At 42.1% G+C, this 8,729-nt stretch overlaps 1 pseudogene; it reads right to left on the reverse strand.

The window, feature by feature from the left end:
* Positions 1-3,230: 3,230 nt before the first annotated feature.
* On the reverse strand, positions 3,231-4,550 carry LOC101588374 (annotated as a pseudogene).
* Positions 4,551-8,729: the final 4,179 nt, after the last annotated feature.

Raw genomic sequence — 8,729 nt, forward strand, 5'->3', positions numbered from 1 at the left:
AAAAAATTCAAGGAGGGGCCGGGGAGATGGCTCAGTGGAATAAGTGCTTCCCTGGCAAGTGCAAGGACCTGAGTTCAATCCCCAGTTCTGCAAAAAAAAATTCAAGGAAAAAAAAAGCTCAAACAACTTGAGGATGGCCCAAACACTCCCTGACAAAAGCTCCTAAACCTGGCCTTCAAGGTCTACAATGAGAGGGATAAACAAGAGGCTGAAAACAAATTGGCTCTTACACAAAGGAAGTACCAGCTCCTGGCAGCTGCCCTCTAGGCCCTTTCAACAGAAAAAGATTCCCAGACCTAACAATAAATCACCCCAGGACCCTACTTCAAATGCAACCAAGAAGGGTCACTGGTAACAAGAATGCCTTTACCCCGGGCCACCTGCTAGGTCATGTCTGCTCTGGAAACAAATGGGCCACTGGAAGGTTGACTGACACAAAAAGGGGGGAATGTCTGCCACCGAGGTAAGCCCTAGACAAGCAGTGCTTGTGGACCTACTGGAAATTGCAGGAAATGACGAAGAGTGAAGGGTACCTGGGTATGCAGCCTCCATGGAAGTCCAGCCTACCTTGGAGGAACTAGAGTTGCTGTTCAGGTGGCAGGTAAGCCTGTTTCATTTCTTTTAGACATGGGGCCACCTGGTCTCTCCTCCCATCATACTCAGGGCCAACATTCCCTTCAAATATCACTGTGGTCAGAGTTAAGGGGCTATCCCATTGACCACCCTCAGTAGGACCCTTATCCTGCTTAATAGGATCAAAACTCTTCACACGCTCATTTCTCGTTATGCCCTCCTGCCCTACACCCCTTAATGGGGCATGATGCCCTAACTAAATCCCACATCTCTCTTTTCCAAAACCTTTGACCCCCTCCCTTCTGCTGGCCCTACTACCCCCTCATACCCAAACTACCTCGACTTTTCCCATGGACTTTCCTTTAGATAAGGTCAACCCCCCCATATGGGATACATCCCAGCCTAACATAGCTGCACACCATACACCAATTAAGATAACCTTTAAGCACCCAACCCTATTTCCACACCGCCCATAATTCCCCATTCACTTTAACATAAAATAAGGCATAAAACTCCTAATGGATTAAACAGAATATTCTAATACCAACCCATACCCCCTATATTACCCCTATCCTTCCTGTTATTAAGCCTAATGGATCCTATAGGCTAGTGCAGGGCCTAAGACTGATCAACTCCATACAGTCAGATAATGGACCTGCCTTTATTTCTAAAGTCGCTCAGCAAATATCCCGTACTCTAAATGTAAGATGGATAGTTCACACTCCCTACCACCTTCAATCCTCAGGAAAAGTAGAAAAAGAAAACCACCTCATCAAGGCCCAACTGACCAAATTCTCTATAGAAACCCACCAATTTCCGGCCAGAACTCCTACCCTCCACCCTTGCCTGACTCCATGTCACCCCCAGGAAGCCCTCTGTACTTAGTCCCTTTGAACTCATGTATGGCACACCCCTGCTTCTACCTATCCTATCTCTGCACCCATCCCCCAACCTGTTGCCAACTACTTGCCACTGCTCTCATTAAAGTATCTCCTCAGACAATATGCAAACTAATGTCCCCCTCAACCTGACAACAGCTCAGCTCCCCTATAGGTTCAGCCTGGAGACCAAGTCTTCCTAAGGGACCTCACCCCTCTGTCCAACAAGTCTCTCTGATCTGGTCCACATACCGTCATCCTGAGCACACCAACAGCTGTAAAGCTCCTGGAAAGACAAGACTGGGTCCACCTGTCCAGTGTCAAAAGGGTTCCACACTAACTGATAAGCAAAATTGATTGTGCCAGTCCCTCTCCCCTATAAAACTTCTCAAACATCCCCTCCAATGACAACAACTACTTGTCCTGATCTCCAGACTTGCAGCCCCATGACACCCCCATTCAGCAGGAAGTAGCCAGATGATTTCTTCACCTTTTTTCTATCAAATAGAGTCTGGGGGGAGGGGGAGGCCTGGCCCTAGCTCAGGCCTTTAAGTGGCTGCTTCCACAAAGCTGTCAGCCTCAGGTTGCTGGAGTTCAAACCTCACACCTCTCCAGCTGGCCAAAAGTGCCCTGAAGGCATTCGAGGAACAAAAAAAAAAAAAAAAGCCTTAGGGGCCTGCCCCTTAGCTCAGTTCTTTAAGTGGCTACTTCAACAAAGCAGTCAGACTCAGGTTTCTGTGGTTCAATCCCCACAACACAAGACAGCCAGTCATGCCTTGAAGGCATTCAGTGCAAAAAAAATAGAGTCTGGGATGGTAGGCCAGGACTCAAAGTTTCCAGGGGAGCTCACTTCCTTCTGACCTAAGCAAAATTCAAATACAGGGAAGACAAATGATGTCTAACTGTGACCTGGTTGGTCCATCCCACAATCTCCCTCAATAAAAGGTCCGATAAAATCTCCTGTCCTCCCTTTCTTCCATGTTGTCTTGGTCTGCAAGACAGCCCACCACGTGAGCTTCCACCTCTGTGTTTTACACTGACCTTGTGTCCTAAAAGGTTTCCCATATTGCTTACATACATAGGGTTTCTCTCCAGTGTGAATTCGTTCATGTATTTTATAATCTCTATATATAATAAAAATTTTCCCACACTGTTTACATACATAGAATTTCTCTCCAGTGTGAAGCCTTTCATGTTTTTTACAGTAACATTGTGCACTAAAAACTTTCCCACCTTGCTTACATACATAGGGTTCCTGCCCAGTGTGACTTCTTTCATGGCTCTAAGCATTGCTGGGTGTACTGGAGGCTTTCAAATTTTCCTTATATACGAAGGTCTTCTCACTAAGCTGAATTCTTTCACTAAGATCAAAGTAGGATTTTTCACATTGATTATATTCATAGGATTTCTCTCTAGTCTTTGTCCTTGCATCATTCTGAAAAGAGTGAAAATCACTGCAGGTTCTTGCATGCTGATGACATTTATACAGCTTCTCTTCCAATCCCAAAACTCATATGCCTTCATTCCAGTGTGAGCTATGGTGGGCATATTTACTGGGTACCATTTCTCCAACTCTTCATTTCTTTGATTTCTCCAGCGATTTTCATGCTCTTCTTCCACCTGGTCATCCCAGGCTCTACCTATAGCAGCCACAGTCCTAAACATTTCTCTCATCACATCTCTGTAGAGTTTCTCTTGGGATAGATCCAGCAAAGCCCACTCCTCCACGGTGAAGTTAACAGCCACATCTTCAAAGGTGACTGCCTCCCAGAGTCCTTCTCACGCAGCTTCCAGCCAGAAGAAGCCACAGAAGGGAGGCCTAGTGAGGCACAGGCTCAACGTGCTCCAGACTGACCCTGCTGCGCCATGACAGCGGAAGTCTGCTGACTTTTTCAATAGGTTGTCACTGTACTTAGCAAGCAGTTCAGGTGCTTTGCAAACAGACTTGGGCTGTCTGTAATTTACTACTGATGTAAGGGCCTTATCCAATGCACTCATAAAGTGCTGATCCCCATTTAAAACAGAGTTGATAAGCTGAGCAAATTTGCCATGTACTTCCAAAACTGACTCTACAAATAGTCTTGGCATATTTTCCTGAGTAAGGTTACTGCTTGCTCTAAGGCCCTCATCGTGGATATGATTTTGCAGCTCCTGAATCATGTGAGGTAACCCAGTCGACACAGCTTGGAGTAAAACATACATATTCGCCATGTCATTTTTTTTCTCTTGTCGAATAATATTATGACATTCTGTGTGTAAGAACTGTAAGTGGTCTGCTACCATGCATTGCTGACATTCATGAATTACTTTAGTACATGAACTTGGATTTAAGTATTTTGACTTATTTCTTCATCTTTTAATCTACCTAAAACTTTTTCCATATACTGTGAGCAATTTGATTCTTGTAATAAATCTGAAGCTTCTTGTTTGTAGTACTCTCCTGTTTCATCCAGAAAGGGAAAACTGAAAGGGAGACTCAAAGATTTCATGATAAAATTTTAAAGGAAATTTTTTCTTATACTGTTCAACATGAACAAAGGAGTTAATAACCCCGTGGATTACTTTCTGGTTTGGGTCTTCTCCACCACGATCATTTTTGACCTCTCGGAGCAGCATTCAGATAAGGATGGTCTGCAGTGGCCCAACCATCAATTTCCTCCACACATCCAATGCTAGCTCTCCTATTTCCATGAGTGGTTCATTCATATCTACCCCACCATAGTCATAGTGAAGATCATCTTCAGTCAACTTACTCTTTTTAATAGACTGAGTGTTGAGATACCTATATAAGCAGTTCATGTAATCTGCACTCTTGCTGTAATCTTCCCAATACCTATGATACATAACAAGTACTTGTTCTTCAGACTCTACAACTCTCTTGTGCAAATGCCAAACACGATTTTCCAAAACACTCTTAGTTTCTACGTAAAGTCTTTCTCCAAGCGGTTCAGGATAGGCCACACATGAAGTATAGATATCTGAAAAGCGATCATTCCATGTAGTTCTCTCAACATACTCCAACATGACAACTGCTTTGATTGTAGTTAGGAGTTTGTTACACATTTCATCGAAATCAGCTACTCTTGGTTTCAAAGACATTGTGCAAGTTTAGTGTTGAAATCTGTAATCCCAACACTTCGGAGGCTGTAGACAGGAGGATCACTACAAGTCTGATCTACTCAGTGAGACCTTGTAGACCCTGTCAGTTTTAGAAGTCCAAGGTCCACACAAGATGTTTCCTCCTTCAGAGGTTCCCTGTGTGCTGCAGCATGCCCGGAAGCAGCAACCACCTCTGAGTCCTTATTGCTATTTGTTTCTCAATGAAATTATGAAAAAAAAAATTTTTTAAAATTTAATGAGTTGTTCTAGTTGGATGTGGTGATGCTTGCCTGTTATTCCAGCACTGTAAGAGGCTGAGACAAGGGAAGTTCCATGTTCATGCCCAGCCTGAGCAGTTGTCTGAGTACTTCCCTTAAAATAAAAAGCTAGGTGAGGGGTGCAGTCACACATCCCAGCTGTTATGGCTTGTGTCTAGTTGTCCCCGCCCCAAAGCCTCAGGCAGTCATGGATGGCTTCTAGAGTTTGAGATTAATTCATAATCCAATGCTGGGATTATGGCTGTGAGTGCTACACCTGCCCTGGGACAGATAATCTGCCTACAAATGTAAAGAGGGGAGCGAGGCTTGCTGGCTGCCACAGCTGCTGCTCCTCCCTTTGCTCTTTGCTGTTTTTCAAACACCATGAATGGCTGCCCTCTGCCATGTGTCACTCTGACTTAGAGTCAGTCCATATGGACTGAAACCTCCACTAACTGAGCTAAATAACCTTTCTTTCCTTAATTTTGAGCATCAGGTGTTTTGCCCCACCAATGAAGGAAAAGTAACTGAGATACCAGCTCTCTGTAAGGTAGAAGCAGGATTTCAAGTTGGATCCCAGCCTGGGCAAAGCACGAAGACATTGTCTCAAAATATTAAATATAATGCTGTTGATATACGTTCAGTGCAAAGGCCCTGAGCTCAGCCTCTATTGGAAAAAAATGAGTCAACCGTATGCTAATTATTCACTTTATGTTATCTTGAAATGAAAAATGATATGACCTTTAATCATCTTATGATTTATTGTTTAAATGTGATTTTCCCAATTATTATCTTATATTAAATTGCAGAGTAGTTGATTAAAGTCATTGATAGAAATATCCCTCTAGAATAATAATTCTTAAACTTATTAAAGGATGAAATATCTTGTTTTTCCTTGGTATTTCTTGAGAGTACATTCAAAGTGTTTTTATAAATTAACAATCTATGAAACACACTTAATAAACAACTATATTCTGATAGATTTCTTCATTTTAAACATGGAAAACAAATAACAAGAACAAAGTCTGATAGTTTTTAAGAAGCTAAGAGTACTTAAATTTATATTTAAAATTTCTTTACCATTTAAAAAAAATCTTATACTTATTTATTTGGTTCAGGGTCTTGCTACACAGTTCAGACTCATAATGATCCTCCTGTCTCAGCCTCCCCAGTGCTGGGATTATAGGCATGAGCCATCACATCCCACTTTGGTGGCCACCACAGCATGTGGTACTGGGGATCAAACCCTGGTCCTTGTGCTTGCCAGGCAGGTACTTAGACTGTTAAGCTATGTCCCAAGTCCTCTAACTTAGTTTTAGTTATTTATTGTGTCACAGGCATTTATAAGCTATTATCTTGTTATGCTTTCATAACTTATTTCTGACAATTATTTGTTGCTTACCCACAAAATCCAACAATGCATATGGTCAATATTTTATGTTATTTCTTTTTCCCTGAGACACTAATGGTAAGTGAAATAAACCTGTTATGGTTAGTGTCTTGATGACCAAGTCTTATGCAGTCACAGGGGTGGGCTTTTTGGAGGCAGCTGAATCCAGAGCTTGTGATTAGTTCCTTGCCACTCCTTGTACTGGGGGTGTGAGTGCTGCACCTGCCCAAGGCAGGCTAGCCCGCACGCAATATAAGGAAGGGAAAGAGGCTCGATCTTCCCTTTTCACTCTTGGTGCTTTTGGTATCTTCTATTTCTGTGAATGGCTGCCCCTCTGCCACGCCATCCTGTCTTGGACCAGCTGATTAGGGGCCACAACTGCCACAAATTGTGAGCTAAATAAACCTTTCCTCCCAAATTAATTTTGGGTGTCAGGTATTTTGTCTCAGCAAGTAGAGAAAAGTAACACAAAACCAGACACACAAGATCAAATATTACATGAGGTGTTTTTGTTTGTTTGTTTGTTTTTAATACAGAACTACAGGGTCTACAAGGTCTGACTACAGAGATTGGGCTCATAGTGCTTCTCCTGTTTTCAGCCTCCCAAGCACTGGGATTACAAGCAGGCACCAACACGCCCTATCTCAAGCTGGCTCAGTGTGCCCCGTGGTAGGGCTGGCACTGCATGCCTGGGATCAAACTCTGGCCTCTGTGCTCTGCTTAAGCAAGGGCTTTAGTTCACTGAGCTATTTGGTCAACCCTCACCTGGTTTCTGTTCATATGAGGAACCCAAAATGCAAAAAGTAAAGCAAAAGTTGGATGATAGGAAACAGCGAGATGGATCTTCATTGTATGAGACCTTGCAATGATGAACAATAGGACACATGGCAATTTTACAGTTTATTCATTAAATATAGTTTTCCAAATTACTGGCTTATATTAGATGACATTGTAGTTGATGAAAGTCTTCATTACTAGTAATATTTCCCCCCAGAACACTACTCTTGAACTTACTAAGTGATCATATATTTCTGGAAAGCATATAAAAAATTGTTTCTATCAATAATCCAAGAAACACATTTAAGAAATTGCAGCTGGGTGTGTTGATCCATACCTGTAATTTCAGCACTTGGTAGGTTGAGATAGGAAAATTGCCATGAGTTTGGAGCCAGCCTCAGCTACTTAAGTCCAGGCCAGGCTGAACTACATAGTGAGATACTATCTAAAAAAAGAAAAGAAAAAAAAAAGCCCTAAATAAGTCAGACAGATTTTAAGAAGGTAAGAGTACTCGAATTTATTTATTTTGTACCAGGGATTGAACTTGGGGTCTTGGGCTTCCCAGGCAGGCAGTTATGCCACTGAGCTATATCCCCAGGGAGTACTTGCATTTATACTTAAAAAAGTTTTAGTACTTTAACTTCATTTCACACCATTTAGGTGTTCTCTCTGTATCACACACATTCATATTCTTTTCTCTCATTCATACTCACACAACTTCTTTCAAACAGTTACTTGTAGATTACCCACAAAACTTGACCCATTCAATGTATTTAGGCAACATACTCAGTTATTTCTTTTCCCTTGAGAGCATTATGGTAAGTGAAATAAACCAGACACACAAGTTTAAACATCACATGGCTTCTTTTCCATGAGAAACCTAAAATACAGATACAGAGCAAAAGAGAAGGCAGATCACAGGGTGCAGGGAGAGAGAGCTTTTACAAAAGCGGAGACCACGAGCTGAAAGAAGGAAGGTGAGAAGGGGAAGAGGATGAGAAACGATTTAGGATGTGTTAGGGACCCGTGTTTCCCTTTCCTGAGCTATGAATCATGATGTATTGTAAACCTGTGCTACTTAAATAAAAATTGTCAAACACTTTTTTCTCAAAGGGGGAACTCTAGAACCTCTTTTACTTGAGGCATAGCACCAATAGACGTACTATTCCAGACATCAGAACTTACTCTGACTGGTTAGTAATGCAGGCAAAATAAATGTTTCCAGTGCTAAAGAAGCATTTCTTCATCTTTGACCAATCTAATTTATTAACTTTTTTTTTTTCTGGCACTGGGGATCGAACTCAGGACCATGTGCTTACCAGGTGGTTGCCTGTGCCACTGAGCTGTCTCTGCAGCCCTGACATATCTAATTTAAATTATTTTTAAAAGATTTATGAAAAGTCTGGCAAGTTAAAAATAATTTGTGTTTGTTTTCTTAATTCATAAGTGTTCGTTTAAATTATAAACTTGTTGTAACCCAAAAATGAGACATCTGGGAGACAAGTCCAAAAAGAAAAGAGTGCTTTATTTTAGCTGGTACCCAGCGGCAACACCCAGCACAAAGTGCCTGAGTGCGCGCCCAGGAGGGCAGAGACAAGGGTTTTTAAGGCTGAAAACCGCAAAGGGGAGGTCTTGTGACTTGAGCGCGCGGGAACGCAGCACAGGGGTCAGCGCCCACTTTCGGGAAAACAGGTTACATTTTTTTTAACATGCGGTTACAATTTTCAGGAACAAATCATTACAATTTACGGTTCA

Source organism: Octodon degus, unplaced genomic scaffold (genome assembly GCF_000260255.1).
Source record: "Octodon degus isolate 3935 unplaced genomic scaffold, OctDeg1.0 scaffold00064, whole genome shotgun sequence".
In the NCBI taxonomy this organism is placed as follows: Eukaryota; Metazoa; Chordata; class Mammalia; order Rodentia; family Octodontidae; genus Octodon; species Octodon degus.